Raw genomic sequence first — 13,191 nt, 5'->3', positions numbered from 1 at the left:
CCCTATGGCCGGGGAGGTGGAAGCCAGTCTGGACAGAAGTGGTGGGCACAGGGTCACACGTGAGGCACTGCTGGGTCCTAGCCCAGGGCTCTGGTCTCCAGTCCTGACTTCATCCTCCCACGCGCACCAGCCAGCCGAGCTGGGGCCCTTCCACAGACTCAGGGCAGGCAGGGACAGCAGGGAGGGGGTGGCTCTTCAGAGAGCCTGAGCCTGTTCTCTAGGGACCAAAGGAGGCTATGGGCAGCCCAGCGGTGGCCACAGCCAAGACCAGCCCCCACGACAGGTGCCCACAGCAATGGTTGGGCAGCTGGTGAGCACCTCATCCTCGGGCCACACCTACCCCATGGCGATGAGTGTCCAGCCTGACGCCTTTGTCTCCACCATGGCCTCCTACCCCCTGTCCTCATATGACCCCGTCTGTGCCTCTTACACCAGTAGGACCACCGTTTCCCTGTGCACATATGTTTGCACAAGCTGTTGGTCCATTTGCTCCCCTAGTAAACTGGGTGGAAATCAGTACCTCTCTCTCCCTCTCTCATTTTTTTCTCTGCTTCTTAGGACCAAGCTACCTGAGCTATGACAAGTCGGTGACTCAGCAGCCTGTCCCTATTATGCTCCAGCACTCACCCTGCAGACACATCTCCCACCTCCCCTGGAAACCCCCCAGAAGCAGCCCTCCCTGCTGCCAGTGCCCCCCATGGGCTCAGCACCGCGGAGCAGCTCAGGAGGCAGCCCCAGGGCCCACTCTGCTGGCAGCTTCCCTACGAAGCCCCCATTCCCTCAGCATCCCCAGCTTCACTACTGCGACATCTTCAAGATCAGCTGTGCAGGTCCTCAGGTCAGTCCCCCTCCAGTGTGGGCAGGCCCAGGGGTCTCTCTGATCCCCATTCCCTGTGGGCCAAATGTGGGCACCAAGGGTCAGGGTCACTGCCTGGCAAAAGTAGGTTTATTGGGCTGGCTGGTTAGCTCAGTTGGTTAGAGCACAGCCTTGTAACACCAAGATCATGGATTTGTATCTCCGGACTGGCCAGCCGCCAAAAAATAAAAAAGAAATGGATCTGTTGTTAAATTTGCACCATAAGGTATGTGGAAGAATTGCCTTAAGGTGAGCCTGCTGGTGTTCTAGTGGAACAAACGAGAGCCAGGCCCAGCGTCCACGGTCACCTGCAGAAGCCGTGGTTGTGATGCCCAAGGCAGCTTCTCTGCGGGCTTTGCAGGCTCTCATGGGGTGGGATGCAACGGGCAGTGAGGTAGACGTGGCTGTCCACAGGAGGCTGGTGGTAGCTTCTCTTTGCTAGGGGCCATTTAAGTAGGGCTGATACAAACAATTCAGATGCTCTGCTGAGCCTCAGGGTGTGCATGGGTGTGTGCGTGTGCACAGCAGTGTTTGGGACGTGCAAGTGAAGGATCTCCTTGCCAAACACATGAGCCTGAGTTAGTAAAGCTCAAAAACAACCCCGCTAAAATCGTAGGCTCATTCCCTGGAAGACAACTGGATGCTAGACGTCTGTCATCGCAAAACACACATCCTGATTTTGTTTCATTTTTAGTACTCTGAAAGGGGACTCTGGACTGTGGTGAAAGGCAGAGTCCAGTATCGCAGGCTCTGGAGATATGAGAAGCCTCCAGAACCCCTCATCAGGCCCCAGTGACACAGCTGAGGAAATGGGGACAGCCGTGCCAGGGCCAGCCTGGGACCCCACCCAACCCCCTCCCTAGGCCACCCTTTCCCAGTCTAGGGCTCTTTCCCTCAGTGGTGCTCACCTCCGTCACCTGCCAGAGGGGGTCAGGGGGGACACTACCTCCTTTACAGAGTCCTCGGGCAGGATGTTTTGTGTGTGCTTTCTTCCATTGGAAAAGTGTGCTCATTAGGAAAAGATTGCCTTTGCCTGTCCCCATCTTTATCTCTATGTGTGATTTTTATTTTGCATCGTGGGGGCCTTGCTGAATATAAAATTCTATTCCCATCTTGGTTCTTTGTGCCAGACACGAGCATCTCCTCCTATGACCCAGACTCTTCCCAGTATCAGTCGGAGTGAGCCCATGATGTCCTGCTCAGTACCCCACATAGAGGGTGGTTTGGGCTCTGGAGTTGGCCTCCTGGATGTGTCACCTGGCCCATCACTCGCTAGTGGTGACCTGAGCAAGTGGCATAGACCCTCCAAGTCCCAGTCTACTTGTGAAAAAGGAGTCATCATAGGATTGGCCTCCCAGTGCTCGTGATATCCAAATGGCACATAGAAATGTCAGCTCTCATTATTCCCAGCCTTTAGTTAATACTCTCAGTGCTTTTTATACGGACATTTTTATTAAAGTTATTGAGGTTTACATGCAGTCATAAGAAATGATGCAGAGAGTGCTGGTGCACCCTTCACCCAGTTTCCCCCAATGCTAATAAATAACACCATGCAGGATTATGGTCAGTGTCACTACTAGGATGTTGGCAGTGACACAATGCACCCATCTGATTCAGGTGTCCCCTGTTTCACTTCTAAAGGTGCTCCTCGACTTACGATGGGGCCAAGTCCCAATAAAACCATTCTAATGTGAAAATATCATAAGTTAAAAATACACTTAATACCCTGATAAGCCCACTGTATGTTAAGCCTTCATAAGTCAGGGACCTTCCGTACTCATGTGCACGTGTGTGTATTTTGTCCTAGCCAAGTTCTCCGCCACCACCAAGATACTGAACATTTCCAGCACCACAAGGACCCTCGGGTTGCCGTTTTCTACCCACAGCCCCTGCCACACCCGTCGCCTACCCCAACACTGCTCAGACACCACTGCGTTTAGACAGAATTTTCTTTTACAGCAGTCCCCAAACTAAACGTGATCTTTTGAGGATGCTTTCTTAAGAAACTCATTTATTTTTAGAAGATGGAAGAAATCTTATGTCTCTTAGTTCCAGCTTCTGAGTCTATGGACTGGGTTTAATAAAGCGACATGGGAGGCCCTTGGGTGCCAGCAGGTGGAGGGTGGGGACAGCAGGCCCTGCCTCTCACGAAGTTGTGCATGCTGTGTCTGTGGCCTGCAGGGCACAGGGCAGTGCCCAGCAGGGAGATGCCCCCTTCAGGCCAGCTCTCACTCTCTGCTCTTCCCTGGCAGACCTACCGGGAGCATCTGGAAGGACAGAAGCACAGAAAGAAGGAAGTGGCTTAGAAGACAGGCATCCAGCCTGATGGTGGGCTGAGCAGGACGCTGGCCCAGTTGCACTGCGACCTGCACACTGTGTCCTGCACTGGGGCCAACACCTACATGGCCCACAGCCAGGGCCCCGAGCACCAGAAGGTACGAGCCCCATGTGGGAGGGAGCCCCGGGCCATGCTCTGCCTCCCACCACTGTGTCTGGGAAGAAGCTGTGGTCAGTGCCTGACCCAGGGGATCACCCGGTGACATCGGAGGGAGAGCCACCAGGAGGAAGCCTCCTCGCAGAGCCCAGGCCCACGTGTCCTCATTCCAAAGGTACCAAACATACACTTTACCAGTTATAAAAAGTATTCCTGGGGCTGGCCAGTTAGCTCAGCTGGTTACAGCGCACTGCTGATAACACCAGATCAAGGGTTCAGATCCCTGTAGTGGCCAGCATGCAAAAAAAAAAAAAAAAAAAAAAAAGTCTTTCCTGCTTAAAAAAAGCATGAAGGCATGGAGGGGACTTGTACCTAGACCTCAGAGGAAACCTGACCTTTTGCTGTAGTGCTGTACAGAGTTTGCACTCTGCTGAGGTCCCAGGTGTGCTCCTTTGGGCTCTGGCTTTTCGCACTTCCTGTTTTCATACCATTGTTTTCCTGTGGCCTGAAAAATGCTTGTATGAAGTTATCTTATGGGGGAAAAAAGTAACAGGATCCCCCACCTAAGAGAAGGTAGGGAGACAGCTGGCCTCCCTGCCAGGCCTGGGGATGCCTTTAGGAAAGCAGCCCCTGCCTCCAGCTTGCCTTACCAGGGGGTGTGCCTGGAAGATACAAGGAGGGATTCCTGGCCGGATGCTGCCTCAGCCCTGCGCAGTCATGGGCGGGGGGATTAGGAAGTCCCCTGCCCCAGCACACAAATCTTCAGATGCCCAGGCCCACCTGGTACACTCCCTCCAGCCCTGAGCCTCTGCTCATGTCTTTCTTCCACCCCCCTGGCCGTGGCGCCAAGGACCTGGCATTTCTCCCCCACTTACCTGGAAGCTCATCAAGGTCTCCATTGCCGGGCTCCCAAATGACTGTGTGAACCCACAGACAAGTCCTGGAGGATGGAGAAGGGGTGGGGGCAGGAGAGCTGGGGACCAGGAGGGGTGGGGCTGCAGGTGGGGTAGGGTTAGGGCTAGGCGGGGGGCAGAGGGAGAATGGGCAGGTCTGAGCTGTGAGAGGCAGAGGCTGAGAGCTGGTGAGTATGTCTGAGATAGTTGTCACTGCAAATGCCAGGGGCCACAGAACAGTCCTTTCCAGCTGGGACCTTTGTAATAAGTGCCTTTAAGCAGAATTGCTGAGGCTGGGGCGTGGCTGGAATATGGCTATATGTGCTCAGACTTATGCATGCGTGTGTGTGTGCAGAACACGGGTGTGTGTCCACAGACATGTGCACCTTCTGTCTTAGCAGGCAGCCCCCAACCACCCATCCATCCACACACAGAGTCCCCATCTGGGGCAAGCACTGGCCTGGAGCTTGGGAGGTGGAGGGACAGCCCCAACTTTCTGCCTACACAGTGGAGTTGGAGGAAGAGTGTCGGTGGGAGCCAGCGTGGGTGTTGGAGCATTAGAAGTGCCACGCCTGTGTGATGCAGGAGCCGGCTCAGGGAGACCTTTTGGAGGGAGAGAGGCTGGGGAGAGTGGGAGGCATTCCCATGGGAGCTAGGGAAGGGGCGGGGGCCCCGGGGACAGGACACTCTTCCTGTCTCTCAAGGAAGCTGGCCAGGCACAATGGGAGTCTTGACACTGGGGCTCAGTCAGTTCCAGGTCATTAAGCTGAAAGCTAAATTGGGGAAGCCCATACCTACCATCAAAACTGTGCCAAGGAACTCCAGCCTGGACTGCACCCCCTGCACCAGCAATCTGGCCCCCGTGGCCATGCAGAGCACCCTGGAGGTCTCAGCCAAGCCCACAGCCCCTGCTGGTCTCAGTGTTCATGCCCCAAGTGGGCCAGCACTGGCCAAGAGACCAGCGGCCTCGCGGGCCCCAAGCGTGTGTACATGTCTCTGTGGTTCTCCGCCTAAGTCCATGCGTGTGTTCCTCTGCCTGCCACAGCCGTCCTGATCACCGTTCTTGTGTTTTGTGAGATGTGATCATGCAGTTTGTGTGAGTGTGTGTGAGAGAGTTTTCGTCTTCTCGGGGAGGAACTTCAGCTATGAATGGGGTATGATTGTCCATGTTTCCACCAGGAAGGGGGGTTCCACCTTTGGCCCCCACAGCTCCACCCTTTGATGTGAGACCATTTCTAGGAAATGTAGGCAGAAACGATGAATGGAATGCCATCTCTCCCCACAGAACTGGGGATTGTGCTGGGGCACTGGTAGTTCCAGCCACCCTAGGCCTGGAGAATTCCCTGGGCTATGCCTCCACCATGCTGGGCAGCAGCCTCACCTTCCCTGCTCGAGAACCCGAGGTAGGAACAGCTGAGCTGGATCAAGCTGGGAATAACTAGGATTAAATGTCAGGTGCTCAGCTGACTGCTGTGTGCACTGCCTGATCTACCTCCACAACCACTCTTTAAAGTAGACTTGGTCACTAGACCCAATGTGCAGATGGAAAAAGCGAGGTGGGGCCCCGTGAGTGCCTGGCTCCAGGCCACGCAGTAAGCAGTGGAGGTGGGATTCAAACCCAGCTCTGTCCAACAGTCTCTGCCCTGGACCACCATACTCTGTGTGGAAAGGGGTGGGGGGAGAGGCTCACTTTATTTTTAGCCTCAGCAGCACTGTTTCTTGAGTAACAGCATAATTCTGAAGATCAAACCCTCAAGGAGTTTTGATATCAAAGAAATTTATCTCTCCTGAGGGTCCATAAATTTGCCTAGTGGAAGAACTAGGTTAAGTGGGACCCTTGGCCCACCTAATATTTCCTTATTGACTAGCTAAGTGCTGTGGATTTTGTGCAATTGTTGGGTTCCTCAAGCGAGGCACCTAAAACCAGAGCTTCTCCTTGATGGACTGAAATTGGCCTCATTGATTTCTTGGCTGTGACACAGCTGGCATGAAAGGGATAGTGAGGCCCCCTGCCTGGGTGGTCCCACAGATGTCACAAGGAGGAAAAGGGACGACGGACAAGGGACTGGATCTGGCCGGCTCTCCACCGTGCACGGCCTGGTAGATTTGCAGCCAGTGCAGGTTATAAGTAAACATAGTTGTTCCCCTTCAGGGTCCCCTGAGTCACTGGAAGCAGGCAGCAGACCCCAGGAGAGGAACCTGGCACAAGCCAAATCGGAGGGGCCCAGAGAGCCACCCACCTAGGGAAGCTCGGAGGGAGCGTCCGGGGACTGCTGTGACACATAGCCAGTGGACCCAGACTACAGGGAGGAGGTGGGTCAGGGCCGTCACTGCATCTGGGCTCTGGTGGAGAAGGGCGCTCCTGTGGGTCAGACTCGAGACTCCACCCAGGTCCTCCCATCTCAGACTGACAAACCTGTCCGCATTCACAAGCTCCACAGGCCAACCTCGAGGAGCCCAACTCTGAGCAGACCCACCTGATGGTACAGGTGCTGGATTTCCTATGCTAGAAGGGACCAAACACGGCTCTGTGAAGGCCTGAGATAGGTAGAAGCATTTCCCGATGGTGCCCCATGGAGCTGTCACCCTCATCCCTTCAGAGTGGAAGGTGGAAAAGAAATTGGGGCAGTAGAAAGCTTGGTGAGAGCTTGGAGACCCTTCTGTCCCGCCCCTCTGCTGGGCCTGAGGGGCCTTAGGACCCGCTGAGGCTGAGCTGAGCAGCAGAGCTGAGCCCCATCCAGATCTGCCAGCTCCCGGGCCAGTGGCCTTCCAACCCTGGCCAGCCTCTCACAGGACAAGAGTTCCCCTAGGCGTGGGATCCAGAATCCCAGCCCCAGACAGGTCACGCAAGCCAGCATGTACCCTGCAGGGCCACCACGCAGATGTCCACAGCGGATATAATTGGCCCACGAGGCTTGTCGCAATTCAGAGGCCTTCTCCACATCTGATTCCATGGTCCCCAGGCCCCTGAGTGCTCCAGCAATAAGTAGACGCTGCTTCTGCTGACATGCACATGGCTAAGAGGAGGCGAGAGGATCAGTGTTCCTCCTGTCCTTGTGTTCGTGTTCTGGTTCAATTCAACATCTTCCGTTTTGCCCAGCACAAAATAACCACAGCAGCTGGAATTGTGATTTTGGAGACCCTGCCACTTAGTTAAGGAGAAGAGACACGTTTTAAAAGCCACAGGAGGACTGTCCAGTTAGCCGAGTCGGTTAGAGCATGGTGCTGATAACACCAAGGTCCAGGGTTCAATCCCTGTACCAGCTGGCCACCAAAGCAAAACAAAGCCCCATGAAAGAGAGAAACAGGAAGGGCCCACGGTTAGGAGAAATTGTGATAAGGCAGGTCACTGGCCCGAGGCACCTGGGAAGGCTGAGCCACCTGGGCATCAGTCACATCTCACAGCCTCATGCCTGGCTAGGGCTCACCCATTTTGTGTCTCAGGTGTGCAACGACGAAGGGAAAGTGATTTGGTTCCACTGCAAGCTGTGCGAGTGCAGTTTCAACGACCCAGTGCCAGGGACATGCACGTGAAGGGGCGGTGGCACCGGCTGCAGTACAAGGTGCATCCAGCAGGGGACTCAACCCGCGGGCGGTGCCAGGAGACCCCTGTGGTCCGAAGTCCCCTCCGCCCCAGGTGATCTGATGAGCTCAGTGGCTCCCTTTGCTCTTGCCCGAGGAGCTTTCTCTGCAGCGCTGCCGGCCGCAGTCTTTCAGGGTTGGTTCCGTGAACTCCGTGAGCTCTTCCTGCTCCCTTAGCTTTGGAAGCTCTCTCGGGCTCCTCCCATGCTTCCTTAGAGGCAAGGGGATGTCCTCCTCTGCCTCAACTCACAGCCCATGTTCTAGGCCAACACCTGGCCTAGTACCTGCACAGAGGGGGACTCAAGAACTAGGGGACAGAAGGAAGGATGGATGCATAAGTGGACTGATGGGTGGGTGGGTGGGTGTGTGGATAGGTAAGTGGACAGATGGATGGATTGATGAGTGGACGAATGGGTGGGTGGGTGGGTGGATAGAAATAAACCAGTGACATTCGTGAATTATTTTGGAAAGCATCCTCTGTCCTGGTCATGCAGGAGACTTGCAGGCCGGTCAGTGAAACAAGGGGAGGGGATAAAACCACAGGAACAAGCATAGCCTGGTGTCTGCCAAGTGCATTTCATCTTTTGCTGGTGGCCATTTAGTTTTAAACTCTGCACCCACTTGTTGGTGGGGACAATTCCCAAGGCACATGGTCAAGTCCTTAATGTGCACATGAAACAGATGCACAAATGCTGCCTGGTTTCCCCAGACACGCTGTCACTTTGGCGATTTTAGACACATGTTGTTGCTTTTTCTTGAGCCAGAATTATTTTGATTGGGAGTGAGTGTCTTTAGTTAAAATCAGCAGGTGCTCTTGTGATGAATTTTCAGTAAATATCCCCCTTTGTCAGGTCTATAACCTATAGGTTAAGCTTTTATTTTCGGCCGCTATCTGTCAACTCTGAGTGTCAGTCCTGGTTCTGTTCCCACTCAGTAGCCCCCTTTCCCCACCACTGCTTTTGGGATGAGGAGTTTCAAGACTTTGGGGGATTTAAACCCCACTGTTGTATAAACACGGCAGGAGGAGGTCAGTCTCGAGGTCTCTCCCTGTGTCCCTGGGACCTGCCCCCGCATTCTTGTCTAAATGAAGGTCTCTAATCTCATAGCCTTTTCTTCCCTTTTCAGAAAAAAGTGAACCCCAACCTCCCCATCGCCATCAGGCCCAGCAACAGAGTCCGGAAGCTCCTGGAGGAGCGGCTGAGAAGCAGAGGCTCCTGGCCAAGAAGCGGCTGGAGGAGATGCAGCGCTGGCACACGGAGACGAGGTGCCACCGCCGTGGCCAGCCTCGCGGTCCACCTCCCCCGGTCACTACCCCTCCCCCTGCTCCCGGTAGTTGGCAGGACGTTCCCTCACTCTCGCGTCCTCACTAGAAGGGCCCGGCTACTACTTGCAGGAATGAGGAGCTCACAGGCTTGCACCCCAACTCCCAAGTGCAGTCAGGGTGTGGGGACCTTGACAGGGAGGCAGCAGATCCACCATCTTCTGTGGCCAGGTGCGTATTGGGACCAAACCTTCACCTCCACCCACATTGAGGGGCCTGCTTGGTGGCTTCCAGGCATGGGAATGGGGCTGTTAATCATGCATGTGATGAGCAGCCCATGCCGTCTGGGTTGTTGGAGAGAGAGATGGTTTTACTGCTGAGCTCAGCGTCACCATTACTGCCACAGTGACGTGATAAAGGTAGAGACGGGAGGCACTCCCTGCCCATTCACAGGGACACTGGCTACTACAGAGGCACCTGGTGTCCACTGTGCCCCAAACCCCCCATGACAAAACCAGCTCACCCTCCCAAGGCTCAGTCCAGTGGGGGAGAGGGACACATGCCCAGGTGATTGACACACGACAGGACACCTGACAGTGCAGGCTGAGCAGGGTTGTAATGGCATCAATGGGCAGAGGGGGTCCCAGAGGAGGCACCTGACCTGGCCTGGGTGTTCAAGGAGGCTTCCTGGGAAAGGGGGCATGAACAGGAGTTTGCCAGAAGGGGAAAGAGTGGCGCAGGCAAGAGGAACAGCATGCGAGATGGCTCCGAAGAGAGAGAAAGGAGCGTGGCTAAGAGCACCGAGAGTCCTGGTTCCGGTTCTGGTTCTGCCGCTGGTAACCAGTCAGTCCCTTCTCTGGGCCTCAGTTTTCACTCCTCATCATGGCCGTGAGGATTCGGCAAACTCCGTGTGTAACATGCTCGGCCAAGCCTGGCACATGGGGAGCTGCAGGTCACAGGGCCGGCATTTCCATCCTGCCCACGCCTTGCAGGAGGGAGCCAGGAGTGCTGGAGCAGCCTCCTCTGCATCTGAGGTCGTAGGGCCCAGGAGGACCCCATCCAGGTGGGGGTGGGGACGGGTAAAGTCACACCACGGTGCAGTTCACAGTCTCTGGCCTCACCATGAAAGGAAATGGCAGGGCAGGGGTGGGGAGGTCTGTTTCCTGCCCCTGTCCTAAATTGGACACTTCCTGCCCCAGGTCAGCCCCTCAGTGGGCCGGGACCCCCTTCCCTCCCCTCACTCCCTCTCTCGCCCCCATTAGTGAGGCCACCTGCTGTGGGAGCCTCTCAGAGAGTCCCAGGTGTTCAGCCCACACTCTGCTGAGTGACCAGCATTAAAGATGAATAATGAGCCAGAGCGGGGGCACCTGGGAAGCCCATCAGGCGTCACCGCACTGGCAGCCACCTCGTCTTGGGTGGCTTATTTAACCTCCTCGTTGCCTGCCTTTTCTCGCAGCTCCTGTTCCTGGTGCTCCCCCTCCTCCCCCCAGTGAAGTTTGTCAGATTCAATGAATAAAAACACAGCACACACAGTCAGGTTTAAATTTCAGATAAATGACAACTCGTGTGGTGGTATAAGTGTATCCTATGCACAACCTGGGACACACTTATACTGTAACAGTATTCATTATTCATCTGAAGTTCAGATTCAGCTGGAGTCCTGCATTTTATCCAGCAGCCTCATTCCAGCCCGTTCCTAATCCCACCTGGATTGACTGTGAGCCTCAGTGTCCCTTCCTGCTAACGCCCAGATGCTGGTCAACCTGGACCAGTCAGAGGGACCCTGGCCTCAGGGGATGCTGGGGGCTTCCTGGTCAGGTGCGCCCTCCACTCGGGTGCTGGATGGTGGGGCTCCCAGGGGGTCCAGTATAGAGGCCCAGGTATGAAGGGGGAGGCTGAGGCCTTTTCTATCTGCCAACTAGTGTGGACCTGTTTTAATATTTTAGCAACTTGTCCATCTGTACAGTGTTGCTGTAGACCATCAGTCTGGTCCCCGTCCCCTCCTTGACCCGGCCCTGGTATGGGTGAGGGTATTTTAGGTCCCTGGCAGGCCACTGGACCAGCAGGCATTTCTTGGGAATTTACACAAAAAGACCTAAAGTTACTGTGACTCAGGAGAGGTCCCTAAGGGACAGGAAAGGAGGAGTAACGTGCCCACCTCCCCCAAGTACTCATTACTTGAGGTCTCTTTTACCTCCCTGGCCTTCAGGGAGGCCTTGATGGTGAGGGCACAGTCTCTGAATCCCAGGTTCAAACCCCAGCTGTGCCACTTATGAGCCGTATGAAGCTGATGGCTTTCTCTGTGCTTGGTTTCCTCGCCTGTAAAATGGGGATGATAACGGTAGAAATAGTACCAACTGTTGTTGGGGTGGCTGAGAAGATCAAATGCATTCATTTATTCCAAGAGCTTGGTCTGGCACATAGGTAGTGCTCACTGAAGTAAGAGCGGGGCCCCAGCCTCTCTCCTGGTCCAGGGGGAGGGGCTGAGCGGGAAGCAGAGGCTAATTTTAGCCCTGATGACACCCCCTGGCCGTCTGCCTTGTCCAAACATCCCCAGCCGAGCCGGGAGGTTCAAAGCGGCCCCCCCACCCCCAACCTCTGACATCCAAGGAGCCTGTTTATTAGTTCTTGTGAGCTGCAGCATTCTTTGCCTGCCTCAGCCTGCCACCCAGCCTCCATCCCTGCATGGCCCCACCCTTGTCACCCTGGGTGAGGACCACCTCACTTGTAGATCCCTCTGGGACAGTCCATGGCCAGGGGCGGTCAGAGTGAAGGGCAGGGAAGGGGCAGGCATAAGGGGTCACTCCTGCCCCAAAGTCCAGAGATCCCCAGTCTTCATTTAAAATTCTGCAAGTAAGAGTCCGAGCTTCTGTGTTAACTCACAGATATTTATTTAATCAGCACCTGTTTACTGAGCACCTGCTGGGTGTCAGGTCCTCCTGGGGACCCAGGCCCTGCCCCAACAGGGCTCCCAAATCTTGGGGGAAGACACAAGCCAGAAAACAAACACTAGAATTCATAGGTATGCGGAGTACTGTTCATTCATTCTTTCGTTCATTCAATCATGAGTTCATCTGTTCATTCAAGGCCTGTTTACTGAACTCCTACAGTGTAGGGCATTATTCAAGGTGCTCATGGTTCAGCAAGGAACAGAACAGACCAAGATCCCTCACAGGGCTGACATTCTGATGGGAGAGACAGGCAAGAGCCAAGAAATGATGCAAATAAGTCAAAAGGGTAGTGATTGCTACAGAGACAAGGTAGAAGAAGAGATAGGAAATGCTGAGGGTGCAATCTGAAATACAGTAACTTGACAGGGAGGCTTCTTAGGGAGCCACGTGGGTATCAGGGGAGAGGGTCCCAGGCAGAAAAAACAGCACATGTAAAGGTCCTGGGGTATGAACACTGAGGTGGCTGGGGCAGGGGCACATAGAAACCGGTGGCTTTGCCTACGAGATTGGTGAGAGGCCATGGCGGGGGGGGGTCGTGAGCAGAGGATGGGTGAGATGTGGCCCCGAATTCTCACATCCAGGTCTACCCTTGTTCTGGGGTTAAATCTCCAGAGCTGTCACTCTCCTGGCTGGGAGCAGGACCAGGGATGCAGCTGGGCCAGGGGCCTGAGCGGCTACAGGTTGATCCCAACTGTCAGTGAAGACTTGTGGAACATTCTGCTAATCTGGGTTGGAGGAAATTGCTAATGTCCAGAAAATGCCAGTAGGGACTGGGCAGGGAACAAATTCCAGCGCATCCTCTGCTGGTGGCATCTCCATAAGGAGTGCCCGGCCTGGCACCCAGGTCGTTCCTGGCTGTTTTTTGCTGGTGGAGGGACAGGTGTCTTAGAAAACTCAAAAACATCCCCCCAAAACAAACCAAGAAAACCTACATTTTTTTACCCCCTTGTCCCAACAGATCTCCTAACTGTGTTCTTTCTTGCAAAATACCTTCACTGTCTTTCCTGATTCTAAAACTGCCACACGCATGATCCGCAAAACCTTTCCAGAATGAGAGAAAGGCCTCTTTGTTCCCAGGCCCTTGTACTCCCTGGAATTTTCTCTCTCAATGACGCACCTAGACACTATTGTTTTTTCACACAGTTTTGCAATGGGCTTTTTTCCACTCAACAATAGATGGACCCGCAGCTTTTATTTCCAGAAATTGGAAAATG

The 13,191-nt window shown here is 54.5% G+C and overlaps 1 pseudogene; it reads left to right on the top strand.

Moving 5' to 3' along the window:
- The first annotated feature begins 295 nt into the window (after positions 1 to 295).
- On the top strand, positions 296 to 10,545 carry LOC134387519 (zinc finger RNA-binding protein 2-like; annotated as a pseudogene).
- Positions 10,546 to 13,191: the final 2,646 nt, after the last annotated feature.

Source organism: Cynocephalus volans, chromosome 10 (assembly GCF_027409185.1).
Source record: "Cynocephalus volans isolate mCynVol1 chromosome 10, mCynVol1.pri, whole genome shotgun sequence".
Classification (NCBI taxonomy): Eukaryota; Metazoa; Chordata; class Mammalia; order Dermoptera; family Cynocephalidae; genus Cynocephalus; species Cynocephalus volans.
This window is presented reverse-complemented; position numbering and strand designations above follow the sequence as displayed.